Source organism: Brienomyrus brachyistius, chromosome 2 (assembly GCF_023856365.1).
Source record: "Brienomyrus brachyistius isolate T26 chromosome 2, BBRACH_0.4, whole genome shotgun sequence".
Taxonomy (NCBI): Eukaryota; Metazoa; Chordata; class Actinopteri; order Osteoglossiformes; family Mormyridae; genus Brienomyrus; species Brienomyrus brachyistius.
In genome coordinates, this window is record NC_064534.1 from 36,100,368 (window position 1) to 36,114,863 (window position 14,496).

Consider the following 14,496-nt stretch of genomic DNA (forward strand, 5'->3'; position numbering starts at 1 on the left):
TGCAGTAGGCAAAGGAGTAATGTTTGCCGGCGGGGGACGTGCGGCGATTAACCTGTGCGGTAGTGAAAAGGAGTTAAAAAGAAGGAAGTGTACGGATGCGGAAAGAATGGAATAATTGTGGTAGGCTGCCGGCTGAGTAGTTTGGTGAATGTTTGGTGTGGGTCCGGCGCTGCCGATTGGATGGTGGGGCTGCAGTGTGAGTCAGATAAAAAAAAAAAAACCAGGAGTAGGATCCAATGGGACTAACTGGCATGTATAGACGCGTGTAATGCAAAAGGGCTGTTTTTGGTAGCATGTCTCGCTTACGGCCATACCACCCTGAACACGCCCGATCTCGTCTGATCTCGGAAGCTAAGCAGGGTAGGGTCTGGTTAGTACTTGGATGGGAGACCACCTGGGAATACCAGGTGCTGTAAGCTTTTCTCACTTTTACTTTATACAGGGGGCGCTCCACTTCACGATTAATTTAAATCTATCACTCCCCTTCCATTTTACTATTTTATATATATATATATATATATATATATATTTTTTTTTTTTTTTTTTCTCTCATTCCTAAAGGCAGCTTTTAGAAACCGTTTTACTCTAAATACTTCCTGGTAATTCTAGGTGCTGTAAGCTGTTCGTGCCTTTATTCCACCAGGGCGCGATCTTCTCACAAACTTGAAGACTGTCACTCCCCATTCACGTTTTACAACTTATTGTTAATGATAAAGAAACAGCTTTTTTCACACAGTTTTAAACAAAGTACTGATATAATTCCTCTTCAACTCACCGCTTTGTTTTCTATGCAAAAACCACTTCGCCACAGAATATTCGATATTATTGGCATATTATCTGCTCTTCTCCTCCTTTCAAAACTTGCTAAAAGCTGTATTTAAAAGAGCAGGTTGGCCGGGGTAATTCACACCCTTCAATGCCAGCTTAATGTTTAGGTTAGTGGGAGTCACAGAGGAATTAGGGATGGAAACTTCTTTGCTGGTGGTAGAAGCGGTCTGGTGAATTTTTAGAGAGAAGAGGCCGTCGATGTTTGAATGTAGAAAATTGTTCTGGCTGCAGCCCGCAGTATGGACTTGTTGGTGTGTGTAGCTCCCAGTGTTCTGACAGCGCGACGTTTTGGGGAAGCATGTGATTCAGCAGCTACCAGTGGGCTTCGTGCGGCAGAGATTTTGTGGCTGTTAGCGGAGTTGATAACAGAGGGTTGTTAAGAGAAGCCTGCATGAGGTAGACAAAGGAGTAATGTTTGCCGGCGGGGGACGTGCGGCAATTAACCTGTGCGGTAGTGAAAAGGAGTTAAAGAGAAGGAACTGTGCGGATGCGGAAAGAATGGAATAATTGTGGTAGGCTGCCGGATGAGTAGTTTGGTGAATGTTTGGTGTGGGTCCGGTTCTGCCGATTGGATGGTGGTGCTGCAGTGTGAGTCAGATAAAAAAAAAAAAAAAACAGGCGTAGGATCCAATGGGAATAACTGGCATGTATAGACGCGTGTAATGCAAAAGGGCTATTTTTGGTAGTGTCTCTCGCTTACGGCCATACCACCCTGAACGCGCCCGATCTCGTCTGATCTCGGAAGCTAAGCAGGCTAGGGTCTGGTTAGTACTTGGATGGGAAACCACCTGGGAATACCAGGTGCTGTAAGCTTTTCTCACTTTTACTTTTTCAGGGGGCACTCCACCTCACGATTAATTTAAATCTATCACTCCCCTTCCATTTTACTATTTTATATATTTCTTTTTTCTCTCATTCATGAAGGCAGCTTTTACACACGTTTTACTCTAAATACTGCCTGGTAATTCTAGGTGCTGTAAGCTGTTCGTGCCTTTATTCCACCAGGGCACGATCTTCTCACAAACTTGAAGACTGTCACTCCCCATTCACGTTTTACAACTTATTGTTAATAATAAAGAGACAGCTTTTTACACACAGTTTTAAACAAAGTACTGATATTATTCCTCTTCAACTGACCGCTTTGTTTTCTATGCAAAAACCACTTCGCCACAGAAGACTCGATATTATTGGCATAGCAAGTTCTGCTCTTCTCCTTTCAAAACTTGCTAAAAGCTGTATTTAAAAGAACAGATTGGCCGGGGTAATTCACACCCTTCAATGCCAGATTAATGTTTAGGTTAGTGGGAATCACAGAGGAATTAGGGATGGAAACTTCTTTGCTGGTGGTAGAAGCGGTCTGGTGAATTTTTAGAGAGAAGAGGCCGTCGATGTTTGAATGTAGAAAATTGTTCTGGCTGCAGCCTGCAGTATGGACTTGTTCGTGTGTGTAGCTCCCAGTGTTCTGACAGCGCGACGTTTTGGGGAAGCATGTTATTTAGCAACTACCAGTGGGCTTCATGCGGCGGAGATTTTGTGGCTGTTAGCGGAGTTGATAACAGAGGGTCGTTAAGAGAAGCCTGCATGCAGTAGGCAAAGGAGTAATGTTTGCCGGCGGGGGACGTGCGGCGATTAACCTGTGCGGTAGTGAAAAGGAGTTAAAAAGAAGGAAGTGTGCGGATGCGGAAAGAATGGAATAATTGTGGTAGGCTGCCGGCTGAGTAGTTTGGTGAATGTTTGGTGTGGGTCCGGCGCTGCCGATTGGATGGTGGGGCTGCAGTGTGAGTCAGATAAAAAAAAAAAAAAAGAACATTAGTAGGATCCAATGGGACCAACTGGCATGTATAGAGGCGTGTAATGCAAAAGGGCTGTTTTTGGTAGCATCTCTCGCTTACGGCCATACCACCCTGAACACGCCCGATCTCGTCTGATCTCGGAAGCTAAGCAGGGTAGGGTCTGGTTAGTACTTGGATGGGAGACCACCTGGGAATACCAGGTGCTGTAAGCTTTTCTCACTTTTACTTTATACAGGGGGCGCTCCACTTCACGATTAATTTAAATCTATCACTCCCCTTCCATTTTACTATTTTATATATATATATATTTTTTCTCTCATTCATAAAGGCAGCTTTTAGAAACCGTTTTACTCTAAATACTTCCTTGTAATTCTAGGTGCTGTAAGCTGTTCGTGCCTTTATTCCACCAGGGCGCGATCTTCTCACAAACTTGAAGACTATCACTCCCCATTCACGTTTTACAACTTATTGTTAATGATAAAGAGACAGCTTTTTACACACAGTTTTAAACAAAGTACTGATATTATTCCTCTTCAACTGACCGCTTTGTTTTCTATGCAAAAACCACTTCGCCACAGAAGACTCGATATTATTGGCATAGCAAGTTCTGCTCTTCTCCTTTCAAAACTTGCTAAAAGCTGTATTTAAAAGAACAGATTGGCCGGGGTAATTCACACCCTTCAATGCCAGCTTAATGTTTAGGTTAGTGGGAATCACAGAGGAATTAGGGATGGAAACTTCTTTGCTGGTGGAAGAAGCGGTCTGGTGAATTTTTAGAGAGAAGAGGCCGTCGATGTTTGAATGTAGAAAATTGTTCTGGCTGCAGCCTGCAGTATAGACTTGTTGGTGTGTGTAGCTCCCAGTGTTCTGACAGCGCGACGTTTTGGGGAAGCATGTGATTCAGCAGCTACCAGTGGGCTTCGTGCGGCGGAGATTTTGTGGCTGTTAGCGGAGTTGATAACAGAGGGTCGTTAAGAGAAGCCTGCATGCAGTAGGCAAAGGAGTAATGTTTGCCGGCGGGGGACGTGCGGCGATAAACCTTTGCGGTAGTGAAAAGGAGTTAAAAAGAAGGAAGTGTGCGGATGCGGAAAGAATGGAATAATTGTGGTAGGCTGCCGGCTGAGTAGTTTGGTGAATGTTTGGTGTGGGTCCGGCGCTGCCGATTGGATGGTGGGGCTGCAGTGTGAGTCAGATAAAAAAAAAAAAAAGAACATTAGTAGGATCCAATGGGACCAACTGGCATGTATAGAGGCGTGTAATGCAAAAGGGCTGTTTTTGGTAGCATCTCTCGCTTACGGCCATACCACCCTGAACACGCCCGATCTCGTCTGATCTCGGAAGCTAAGCAGGGTAGGGTCTGGTTAGTACTTGGATGGGAGACCACCTGGGAATACCAGGTGCTGTAAGCTTTTCTCACTTTTACTTTATACAGGGGGCGCTCCACTTCACGATTAATTTAAATCTATCACTCCCCTTCCATTTTACTATTTTATATATATATATATTTTTTCTCTCATTCATAAAGGCAGCTTTTAGAAACCGTTTTACTCTAAATACTTCCTTGTAATTCTAGGTGCTGTAAGCTGTTCGTGCCTTTATTCCACCAGGGCGCGATCTTCTCACAAACTTGAAGACTATCACTCCCCATTCACGTTTTACAACTTATTGTTAATGATAAAGAGACAGCTTTTTACACACAGTTTTAAACAAAGTACTGATATTATTCCTCTTCAACTGACCGCTTTGTTTTCTATGCAAAAACCACTTCGCCACAGAAGACTCGATATTATTGGCATAGCAAGTTCTGCTCTTCTCCTTTCAAAACTTGCTAAAAGCTGTATTTAAAAGAACAGATTGGCCGGGGTAATTCACACCCTTCAATGCCAGCTTAATGTTTAGGTTAGTGGGAATCACAGAGGAATTAGGGATGGAAACTTCTTTGCTGGTGGAAGAAGCGGTCTGGTGAATTTTTAGAGAGAAGAGGCCGTCGATGTTTGAATGTAGAAAATTGTTCTGGCTGCAGCCTGCAGTATAGACTTGTTGGTGTGTGTAGCTCCCAGTGTTCTGACAGCGCGACGTTTTGGGGAAGCATGTGATTCAGCAGCTACCAGTGGGCTTCGTGCGGCGGAGATTTTGTGGCTGTTAGCGGAGTTGATAACAGAGGGTCGTTAAGAGAAGCCTGCATGCAGTAGGCAAAGGAGTAATGTTTGCCGGCGGGGGACGTGCGGCGATTAACCTGTGCGGTAGTGAAAAGGAGTTAAAAAGAAGGAAGTGTGCGGATGCGGAAAGAATGGAATAATTGTGGTAGGCTGCCGGCTGAGTAGTTTGGTGAATGTTTGGTGTGGGTCCGGCGCTGCCGATTGGATGGTGGGGCTGCAGTGTGAGTCAGATAAAAAAAAAAAAAAGAACATTAGTAGGATCCAATGGGACCAACTGGCATGTATAGAGGCGTGTAATGCAAAAGGGCTGTTTTTGGTAGCATCTCTCGCTTACGGCCATACCACCCTGAACACGCCCGATCTCGTCTGATCTCGGAAGCTAAGCAGGGTAGGGTCTGGTTAGTACTTGGATGGGAGACCACCTGGGAATACCAGGTGCTGTAAGCTTTTCTCACTTTTACTTTATACAGGGGGCGCTCCACTTCACGATTAATTTAAATCTATCACTCCCCTTCCATTTTACTATTTTATATATATATATATTTTTTCTCTCATTCATAAAGGCAGCTTTTAGAAACCGTTTTACTCTAAATACTTCCTTGTAATTCTAGGTGCTGTAAGCTGTTCGTGCCTTTATTCCACCAGGGCGCGATCTTCTCACAAACTTGAAGACTATCACTCCCCATTCACGTTTTACAACTTATTGTTAATGATAAAGAGACAGCTTTTTACACACAGTTTTAAACAAAGTACTGATATTATTCCTCTTCAACTGACCGCTTTGTTTTCTATGCAAAAACCACTTCGCCACAGAAGACTCGATATTATTGGCATAGCAAGTTCTGCTCTTCTCCTTTCAAAACTTGCTAAAAGCTGTATTTAAAAGAACAGATTGGCCGGGGTAATTCACACCCTTCAATGCCAGCTTAATGTTTAGGTTAGTGGGAATCACAGAGGAATTAGGGATGGAAACTTCTTTGCTGGTGGAAGAAGCGGTCTGGTGAATTTTTAGAGAGAAGAGGCCGTCGATGTTTGAATGTAGAAAATTGTTCTGGCTGCAGCCTGCAGTATAGACTTGTTGGTGTGTGTAGCTCCCAGTGTTCTGACAGCGCGACGTTTTGGGGAAGCATGTGATTCAGCAGCTACCAGTGGGCTTCGTGCGGCGGAGATTTTGTGGCTGTTAGCGGAGTTGATAACAGAGGGTCGTTAAGAGAAGCCTGCATGCAGTAGGCAAAGGAGTAATGTTTGCCGGCGGGGGACGTGCGGCGATTAACCTGTGCGGTAGTGAAAAGGAGTTAAAAAGAAGGAAGTGTGCGGATGCGGAAAGAATGGAATAATTGTGGTAGGCTGCCGGCTGAGTAGTTTGGTGAATGTTTGGTGTGGGTCCGGCGCTGCCGATTGGATGGTGGGGCTGCAGTGTGAGTCAGATAAAAAAAAAAAAAAGAACATTAGTAGGATCCAATGGGACCAACTGGCATGTATAGAGGCGTGTAATGCAAAAGGGCTGTTTTTGGTAGCATCTCTCGCTTACGGCCATACCACCCTGAACACGCCCGATCTCGTCTGATCTCGGAAGCTAAGCAGGGTAGGGTCTGGTTAGTACTTGGATGGGAGACCACCTGGGAATACCAGGTGCTGTAAGCTTTTCTCACTTTTACTTTATACAGGGGGCGCTCCACTTCACGATTAATTTAAATCTATCACTCCCCTTCCATTTTACTATTTTATATATATATATATTTTTTCTCTCATTCATAAAGGCAGCTTTTAGAAACCGTTTTACTCTAAATACTTCCTTGTAATTCTAGGTGCTGTAAGCTGTTCGTGCCTTTATTCCACCAGGGCGCGATCTTCTCACAAACTTGAAGACTATCACTCCCCATTCACGTTTTACAACTTATTGTTAATGATAAAGAGACAGCTTTTTACACACAGTTTTAAACAAAGTACTGATATTATTCCTCTTCAACTGACCGCTTTGTTTTCTATGCAAAAACCACTTCGCCACAGAAGACTCGATATTATTGGCATAGCAAGTTCTGCTCTTCTCCTTTCAAAACTTGCTAAAAGCTGTATTTAAAAGAACAGATTGGCCGGGGTAATTCACACCCTTCAATGCCAGCTTAATGTTTAGGTTAGTGGGAATCACAGAGGAATTAGGGATGGAAACTTCTTTGCTGGTGGAAGAAGCGGTCTGGTGAATTTTTAGAGAGAAGAGGCCGTCGATGTTTGAATGTAGAAAATTGTTCTGGCTGCAGCCTGCAGTATAGACTTGTTGGTGTGTGTAGCTCCCAGTGTTCTGACAGCGCGACGTTTTGGGGAAGCATGTGATTCAGCAGCTACCAGTGGGCTTCGTGCGGCGGAGATTTTGTGGCTGTTAGCGGAGTTGATAACAGAGGGTCGTTAAGAGAAGCCTGCATGCAGTAGGCAAAGGAGTAATGTTTGCCGGCGGGGGACGTGCGGCGATTAACCTGTGCGGTAGTGAAAAGGAGTTAAAAAGAAGGAAGTGTGCGGATGCGGAAAGAATGGAATAATTGTGGTAGGCTGCCGGCTGAGTAGTTTGGTGAATGTTTGGTGTGGGTCCGGCGCTGCCGATTGGATGGTGGGGCTGCAGTGTGAGTCAGATAAAAAAAAAAAAAAGAACATTAGTAGGATCCAATGGGACTAACTGGCATGTATAGACGCGTGTAATGCAAAAGGGCTGTTTTTGGTAGCGTCTCTCGCTTATGGCTATACCACCCTGAACACGCCTGATCTCATCTGATCTCGTAAGCTACGCAGGGTAGGGTCTGGTTAGTACTTGGATGGGAGACCTCCTGGGAATACCAGGTGCTGTAAGCTTTTCTCACTTTTACTTTATACAGGGGGCGCTCCACTTAACGATTAATTTAAATCTATCACTCCCCTTCCATTTTACTATTTTATATATATATATATTTTTCTCTCATTCATAAAGGCAGCTTTTAGAAACCGTTTTACTCTAAATACTTTCTTGTAATTCTAGGTGCTGTAAGCTGTTCGTGCCTTTATTCCACCAGGGCGCGATCTTCTCACAAACTTGAAGACTATCACTCCCCATTCACGTTTTACAACTTATTGTTAATGATAAAGAGACAGCTTTTTACACACAGTTTTAAACAAAGTACTGATATTATTCCTCTTCAACTGACCGCTTTGTTTTCTATGCAAAAACCACTTCGCCACAGAAGACTCGATATTATTGGCATAGCAAGTTCTGCTCTTCTCCTTTCAAAACTTGCTAAAAGCTGTATTTAAAAGAACAGATTGGCCGGGGTAATTCACACCCTTCAATGCCAGCTTAATGTTTAGGTTAGTGGGAATCACAGAGGAATTAGGGATGGAAACTTCTTTGCTGGTGGAAGAAGCGGTCTGGTGAATTTTTAGAGAGAAGAGGCCGTCGATGTTTGAATGTAGAAAATTGTTCTGGCTGCAGCCTGCAGTATAGACTTGTTGGTGTGTGTAGCTCCCAGTGTTCTGACAGCGCGACGTTTTGGGGAAGCATGTGATTCAGCAGCTACCAGTGGGCTTCGTGCGGCGGAGATTTTGTGGCTGTTAGCGGAGTTGATAACAGAGGGTCGTTAAGAGAAGCCTGCATGCAGTAGGCAAAGGAGTAATGTTTGCCGGCGGGGGACGTGCGGCGATTAACCTGTGCGGTAGTGAAAAGGAGTTAAAAAGAAGGAAGTGTGCGGATGCGGAAAGAATGGAATAATTGTGGTAGGCTGCCGGCTGAGTAGTTTGGTGAATGTTTGGTGTGGGTCCGGCGCTGCCGATTGGATGGTGGGGCTGCAGTGTGAGTCAGATAAAAAAAAAAAAAAAACCAGGAGTAGGATCCAATGGGACTAACTGGCATGTATAGACGCGTGTAATGCAAAAGGGCTGTTTTTGGTAGCGTCTCTCGCTTATGGCTATACCACCCTGAACACGCCTGATCTCATCTGATCTCGTAAGCTACGCAGGGTAGGGTCTGGTTAGTACTTGGATGGGAGACCTCCTGGGAATACCAGGTGCTGTAAGCTTTTCTCACTTTTACTTTATACAGGGGGCGCTCCACTTAACGATTAATTTAAATCTATCACTCCCCTTCCATTTTACTATTTTATATATATATATATTTTTCTCTCATTCATAAAGGCAGCTTTTAGAAACCGTTTTACTCTAAATACTTCCTTGTAATTCTAGGTGCTGTAAGCTGTTCGTGCCTTTATTCCACCAGGGCGCGATCTTCTCACAAACTTGAAGACTATCACTCCCCATTCACGTTTTACAACTTATTGTTAATGATAAAGAGACAGCTTTTTACACACAGTTTTAAACAAAGTACTGATATTATTCCTCTTCAACTGACCGCTTTGTTTTCTATGCAAAAACCACTTCGCCACAGAAGACTCGATATTATTGGCATAGCAAGTTCTGCTCTTCTCCTTTCAAAACTTGCTAAAAGCTGTATTTAAAAGAACAGATTGGCCGGGGTAATTCACACCCTTCAATGCCAGCTTAATGTTTAGGTTAGTGGGAATCACAGAGGAATTAGGGATGGAAACTTCTTTGCTGGTGGAAGAAGCGGTCTGGTGAATTTTTAGAGAGAAGAGGCCGTCGATGTTTGAATGTAGAAAATTGTTCTGGCTGCAGCCTGCAGTATAGACTTGTTGGTGTGTGTAGCTCCCAGTGTTCTGACAGCGCGACGTTTTGGGGAAGCATGTGATTCAGCAGCTACCAGTGGGCTTCGTGCGGCGGAGATTTTGTGGCTGTTAGCGGAGTTGATAACAGAGGGTCGTTAAGAGAAGCCTGCATGCAGTAGGCAAAGGAGTAATGTTTGCCGGCGGGGGACGTGCGGCGATTAACCTGTGCGGTAGTGAAAAGGAGTTAAAAAGAAGGAAGTGTGCGGATGCGGAAAGAATGGAATAATTGTGGTAGGCTGCCGGCTGAGTAGTTTGGTGAATGTTTGGTGTGGGTCCGGCGCTGCCGATTGGATGGTGGTGCTGCAGTGTGAGTCAGATAAAAAAAAAAAAAAAACCAGGAGTAGGATCCAATGGGACTAACTGGCATGTATAGACGCGTGTAATGCAAAAGGGCTGTTTTTGGTAGCGTCTCTCGCTTATGGCTATACCACCCTGAACACGCCTGATCTCATCTGATCTCGTAAGCTACGCAGGGTAGGGTCTGGTTAGTACTTGGATGGGAGACATCCTGGGAATACCAGGTGCTGTAAGCTTTTTTCACTTTAACTTTATACAGGGGGCGCTCCACTTAACGATTAATTTAAATCTATCACTCCCCTTCCATTTTACTATTTTATATATATATATATTTTTCTCTCATTCATAAAGGTAGCTTTTACACACCGTTTTACTCTAAATACTTCCTGGTAATTCAAGGTGCTCTAAGCTGTTCGTGCCTTTATTCCACCAGGGCGCGATCTTCTCACAAACTTGAAGACTGCCACTCCCCATTCACGTTTTACAACTTATTGTTAATGATAAAGAGACAGCTTTTTACACACAGTTTTAAACAAAGTACTGATATTATTCCTCTTCAACTGACCGCTTTGTTTTCTATGCAAAAACCACTTCGCCACAGAAGACTCGATATTATTGGCATAGCAAGTTCTGCTCTTCTCCTTTCAAAACTTGCTAAAAGCTGTATTTAAAAGAACAGATTGGCCGGGGTAATTCACACCCTTCAATGCCAGCTTAATGTTTAGGTTAGTGGGAGTCACAGAGGAATTAGGGATGGAAACTTCTTTGCTGGTGGTAGAAGCGGTCTGGTGAATTTTTAGAGAGAAGAGGCCGTCGATGTTTGAATGTAGAAAATTGTTCTGGCTGCAGCCTGCATTATGGACTTGTTGGTGTGTGTAGCTCCCAGTGTTCTGACAGCGCGACGTTTTGGGGAAGCGTGATTCAGCAGCTACCAGTGGGCTTCGTGCGGCGGAGATTTTGTGGCTGTTAGCGGAGTTGATAACAGAGGGTCGTTAAGGGAAGCCTGCATGCAGTAGGCAAAGGAGTAATGTTTGCCGGCGGGGGACGTGCGGCGATTAACCTGTGCGGTAGTGAAAAGGAGTTAAAAAGAAGGAAGTGTGCGGATGCGGAAAGAATGGAATAATTGTGGTAGGCTGCCGGCTGAGTAGTTTGGTGAATGTTTGGTGTGGGTCCGGCGCTGCCGATTGGATGGTGGGGCTGCAGTGTGAGTCAGATAAAAAAAAAAAAAAAACCAGGAGTAGGATCCAATGGGACTAACTGGCATGTATAGACGCGTGTAATGCAAAAGGGCTGTTTTTGGTAGCATCTCTCACTTACGGCCATACCACCCTGAACACGCCCGATCTCGTCTGATCTCGGAAGCTAAGCAGGGTAGGGTCTGGTTAGTACTTGGATGGGAGACCTCCTGGGAATACCAGGTGCTGTAAGCTTTTCTCACTTTTACTTTATACAGGGGGCGCTCCACTTCACGATTAATTTAAATCTATCACTCCCCTTCCATTTTACTATTTTATACATATATATATATTTTTCTCTCATTCATAAAGGCAGCTTTTACACACCGTTTTACTCCAAATACTTCCTGGTAATTCTAGGTGCTGTAAGCTGTTCGTGCCTTTATTCCACCAGGGCGCGATCTTCTCACAAACTTGAAGACTGTCACTCCCCATTCACGTTTTACAACTTATTGTTAATGATAAAGAGACAGCTTTTTACACACAGTTTTAAACAAAGTACTGATATTATTCCTCTTCAACTGACCGCTTTGTTTTCTATGCATGAAACCACTTCGCCACAGAAGACTCGATATTATTGGCATAGCAAGTTCTGCTCTTCTCCTTTCAAAACTTGCTAAAAGCTGTATTTAAAAGAACAGATTGGCCGGGGTAATTCACACCCTTCAATGCCAGCTTAATGTTTAGGTTAGTGGGAATCACAGAGGAATTAGGGATGGAAACTTCTTTGCTGGTGGTAGAAGCGGTCTGGTGAATTTTTAGAGAGAAGAGGCCGTCGATGTTTGAATGTAGAAAATTGTTCTGGCTGCAGCCTGCAGTATGGACTTGTTGGTGTGTGTAGCTCCCAGTGTTCTGACAGCGCGACGTTTTGGGGAAGCATGTGATTCAGCAGCTACCAGTGGGCTTCGTGCGGCGGAGATTTTGTGGCTGTTAGCGGAGTTGATAACAGAGGGTCGTTAAGAGAAGCCTGCATGCAGTAGGCAAAGGAGTAATGTTTGCCGGCGGGGGACGTGCGGCGATTAACCTGTGCGGTAGTGAAAAGGAGTTAAAAAGAAGGAAGTGTGCGGATGCGGAAAGAATGGAATAATTGTGGTAGGCTGCCGGCTGAGTAGTTTGGTGAATGTTTGGTGTGGGTCCGGCGCTGCCGATTGGATGGTGGTGCTGCAGTGTGAGTCAGATAAAAAAAAAAAAAAAACCAGGAGTAGGATCCAATGGGACCAACTGGCATGTATAGAGGCGTGTAATGCAAAAGGGCTGTTTTTGGTCGCGTCTCTCGCTTATGGCCATACCACCCTGAACACACCCGATCTCATCCGATCTCGGAAGCCAAGCAGGGTAGGGTCTGGTTAGTACTTGGATGGGAGACCTCCTGGGAATACCAGGTGCTGTAAGCTTTTCTCACTTTTACTTTATACAGGGGGCGCTCCACTTCACGATTAATTTAAATCTATCACTCCCCTTCCATTTTACTATTTTATATATATATATATTTTTCTCTCATTCATAAAGGCAGCTTTTACACACCGTTTTACTCCAAATACTTCCTGGTAATTCTAGGTGCTGTAAGCTGTTCGTGCCTTTATTCCACCAGGGCGCGATCTTCTCACAAACTTGAAGACTGTTTCTCCCCATTCACGTTTTACAACTTATTGTTAATGATAAAGAGACAGCTTTTTACACACAGTTTTAAACAAAGTACTGATATTTTTCCTCTTCAACTGACCGCTTTGTTTTCTATGCAAAAACCACTTCGCCACAGAAGACTCAATATTATTGGCATAGCAAGTTCTGCTCTTCTCCTTTCAAAACTTGCTAAAAGCTGTATTTAAAAGAACAGATTGGCCGGGGTAATTCACACCCTTCAATGCCAGCTTAATGTTTAGGTTAGTGGGAATCACAGAGGAATTAGGGATGGAAACTTCTTTGCTGGTGGTAGAAGCGGTCTGGTGAATTTTTAGAGAGAAGAGGCCGTCGATGTTTGAATGTAGAAAATTGTTCTGGCTGCAGCCTGCAGTATGGACTTGTTGGTGTGTGTAGCTCCCAGTGTTCTGACAGCGCGACGTTTTGGGGAAGCATGTGATTCAGCAGCTACCAGTGGGCTTCGTGCGGCGGAGATTTTGTGGCTGTTAGCGGAGTTGATAACAGAGGGTCGTTAAGAGAAGCCTGCATGCAGTAGGCAAAGGAGTAATGTTTGCCGGCGGGGGACGTGCGGCGATTAACCTGTGCGGTAGTGAAAAGGAGTTAAAAAGAAGGAAGTGTGTGGATGCGGAAAGAATGGAATAATTGTGGTAGGCTGCCGGCTGAGTAGTTTGGTGAATGTTTGGTGTGGGTCCGGCGCTGCCGATTGGATGGTGGTGCTGCAGTGTGAGTCAGATAAAAAAAAAAAAAAAACCAGGAGTAGGATCCAATGGGACTAACTGGCATGTATAGACGCGTGTAATGCAAAAGGGCTGTTTTTGGTCGCGTCTCTCGCTTATGGCCATACCACCCTGAACACACCCGATCTCATCCGATCTCGGAAGCCAAGCAGGGTAGGGTCTGGTTAGTACTTGGATGGGAGACCTCCTGGGAATACCAGGTGCTGTAAGCTTTTCTCACTTTTACTTTATACAGGGGGCGCTCCACTTCACGATTAATTTAAATCTATCACTCCCCTTCCATTTTACTATTTTATATATATATATATTTTTCTCTCATTCATAAAGGCAGCTTTTACACACCGTTTTACTCCAAATACTTCCTGGTAATTCTAGGTGCTGTAAGCTGTTCGTGCCTTTATTCCACCAGGGCGCGATCTTCTCACAAACTTGAAGACTGTTTCTCCCCATTCACGTTTTACAACTTATTGTTAATGATAAAGAGACAGCTTTTTACACACAGTTTTAAACAAAGTACTGATATTTTTCCTCTTCAACTGACCGCTTTGTTTTCTATGCAAAAACCACTTCGCCACAGAAGACTCAATATTATTGGCATAGCACGTTCTGCTCTTCTCCTTTCAAAACTTGCTAAAAGCTGTATTTAAAAGAACAGATTGGCCGGGGTAATTCACACCCTTCAATGCCAGCTTAATGTTTAGGTTAGTGGGAATCACAGAGGAATTAGGGATGTAAACTTCTTTGCTGGTGGTAGAAGCAGTCTGGTGAATTTTTAGAGAGAAGAGGCCGTCGATGTTTGAATGTAGAAAATTGTTCTGGCTGCAGCCTGCAGTATGGACTTGTTGGTGTGTGTAGCTCCCAGTGTTCTGACAGCGCGACGTTTTGGGGAAGCATGTGATTCAGCAGCTACCAGTGGGCTTCGTGCGGCGGAGATTTTGTGGCTGTTAGCGGAGTTGATAACAGAGGGTCGTTAAGAGAAGCCTGCATGCAGTAGGCAAAGGAGTAATGTTTGCCGGCGGGGGACGTGCGGCGATTAACCTGTGCGGTAGTGAAAAGGAGTTAAAAAGAAGGAAGTGTGCGGATGCGGAAAGAATGGAATAATTGTG

At 44.4% G+C, this 14,496-nt stretch overlaps 11 non-coding genes and 1 pseudogene across 11 annotated transcripts; all 12 read left to right on the forward strand.

The window, feature by feature from the left end:
• The first annotated feature begins 300 nt into the window (after positions 1–300).
• On the forward strand, positions 301–419 carry LOC125735563 (5S ribosomal RNA). The gene has a single exon (XR_007394857.1). It is a non-coding gene; the product is annotated as a 5S ribosomal RNA (ribosomal RNA).
• Positions 420–1,522: 1,103 nt separating this feature from the next.
• Positions 1,523–1,641, forward strand: LOC125734438 (5S ribosomal RNA). The gene has a single exon (XR_007393749.1). It is a non-coding gene; the product is annotated as a 5S ribosomal RNA (ribosomal RNA).
• A 1,073-nt stretch (positions 1,642–2,714) lies between these two features.
• Positions 2,715–2,833, forward strand: LOC125735574 (5S ribosomal RNA). Its single transcript, XR_007394868.1, has one exon. It is a non-coding gene; the product is annotated as a 5S ribosomal RNA (ribosomal RNA).
• Positions 2,834–3,911: 1,078 nt separating this feature from the next.
• Positions 3,912–4,030, forward strand: LOC125735585 (5S ribosomal RNA). The gene has a single exon (XR_007394879.1). It is a non-coding gene; the product is annotated as a 5S ribosomal RNA (ribosomal RNA).
• Positions 4,031–5,108: 1,078 nt separating this feature from the next.
• On the forward strand, positions 5,109–5,227 carry LOC125735596 (5S ribosomal RNA). The gene has a single exon (XR_007394890.1). It is a non-coding gene; the product is annotated as a 5S ribosomal RNA (ribosomal RNA).
• Positions 5,228–6,305: 1,078 nt separating this feature from the next.
• LOC125735608 (5S ribosomal RNA) lies at positions 6,306–6,424 on the forward strand. The gene has a single exon (XR_007394902.1). It is a non-coding gene; the product is annotated as a 5S ribosomal RNA (ribosomal RNA).
• Positions 6,425–7,502: 1,078 nt separating this feature from the next.
• On the forward strand, positions 7,503–7,621 carry LOC125730731 (5S ribosomal RNA). Its single transcript, XR_007391023.1, has one exon. It is a non-coding gene; the product is annotated as a 5S ribosomal RNA (ribosomal RNA).
• Positions 7,622–8,698: 1,077 nt separating this feature from the next.
• On the forward strand, positions 8,699–8,817 carry LOC125730732 (5S ribosomal RNA). The gene has a single exon (XR_007391024.1). It is a non-coding gene; the product is annotated as a 5S ribosomal RNA (ribosomal RNA).
• A 1,077-nt stretch (positions 8,818–9,894) lies between these two features.
• On the forward strand, positions 9,895–10,013 carry LOC125731735 (5S ribosomal RNA; annotated as a pseudogene).
• A 1,075-nt stretch (positions 10,014–11,088) lies between these two features.
• On the forward strand, positions 11,089–11,207 carry LOC125733105 (5S ribosomal RNA). Its single transcript, XR_007392462.1, has one exon. It is a non-coding gene; the product is annotated as a 5S ribosomal RNA (ribosomal RNA).
• Positions 11,208–12,287: 1,080 nt separating this feature from the next.
• LOC125734771 (5S ribosomal RNA) lies at positions 12,288–12,406 on the forward strand. Its single transcript, XR_007394074.1, has one exon. It is a non-coding gene; the product is annotated as a 5S ribosomal RNA (ribosomal RNA).
• A 1,077-nt stretch (positions 12,407–13,483) lies between these two features.
• LOC125734782 (5S ribosomal RNA) lies at positions 13,484–13,602 on the forward strand. Its single transcript, XR_007394085.1, has one exon. It is a non-coding gene; the product is annotated as a 5S ribosomal RNA (ribosomal RNA).
• The last annotated feature ends 894 nt before the right edge of the window (positions 13,603–14,496 follow it).